This window comes from Aplysia californica, unplaced genomic scaffold (assembly GCF_000002075.1).
Source record: "Aplysia californica isolate F4 #8 unplaced genomic scaffold, AplCal3.0 scaffold00676, whole genome shotgun sequence".
NCBI lineage: Eukaryota > Metazoa > Mollusca > Gastropoda > Aplysiida > Aplysiidae > Aplysia > Aplysia californica.
Genome location: NW_004797946.1, coordinates 208,400 through 209,526, shown reverse-complemented (window position 1 = coordinate 209,526; position 1,127 = coordinate 208,400).

Here is a 1,127-nt window from a genome sequence, read left to right as displayed (position 1 = left end):
AGCAAGCTAAAACACCAGCATCTACAACAGATTCTCTGCTCTCCCTTGATGTCAAAACAAGAAGAGTCAGCAGGTCCCTATAATGTGTCACGATGCAGTGGAATCAGGTGCTCGCAAATCGTTTGTTCGTGTGGATCTGATTGCCTTGCTTTTGATGAACAAAAGTCCATTTATCTTAAAAAGAACGGGTGATATTTGCAATTGAAGGAAGCGGGTGTCGCCAGATGTCGGAGGTAAAATTAGCAAGAAAACGGCCCCCAAAGCTTGGTGACTTTCAAAGTCTGAGGGTCCTTGGAAATTACAAATTTACATTTTGTGCCTTTGATCAACATATTTAAAGTAAAATCCACACAGAAGTGAGTTTTTAATTGGAAATGAACGGTTTTGAGCACAAAAAGGTAATATATTTTTTCAGCGATAACAATTGCCCAACAGGTAGAGGAGAAGTCAAATTCTTCCATTTTATTATTTCTACGAGCGACTGATTTCACCACGATACCACACATATTATTATGCAGAGCTTTTCACCCCGACTGTGGCACACATTTCCTTCTACGCAGTAACCGAACCGCCAAGACAGCAATGCTTTTAATTCATTAGCAATAAATTCGTCGTCTGGGTAACCAAACTATGAGGACACAAATTTTATTATTTTTAAAACCGCCCCTTTATGGCTGTCGAGATAATCTGGTGTCAGATACGAGGAAAACAGCAGTGTCCACCTGTTTGATGTCAACCCTGCAGCGATAGTGGCTACAACTGACATACTACTATCTTCCTCCCGCGCTTTTGCATACCACGATGCGTAGATACATTGTATGACCTAGCACTCCTCTAATCATCAGTTCCGCAGCTGAGAAAATGCTTAACGATCAGCATCTTTCCCTTTTTTATAATCAATTACTATCTTTCTCTCGTTCGTTTGTGTCTTTGTTGTTGTTGATGCGAATTTGTTGTTTATTAATGTTCCAAATCCAAATCGAAACGAGTTCGAGCGTTCAGGAGACAGCAACGGGCTGTGTTGGACACATCTCAGTAAAAAGACGGTGGTACGGAATAAAATCTTCCGCATACAAGAATCAAACGTTGATATGTGTGTGTGTGTGTGTGTGTTTGTGTGTGTGTGT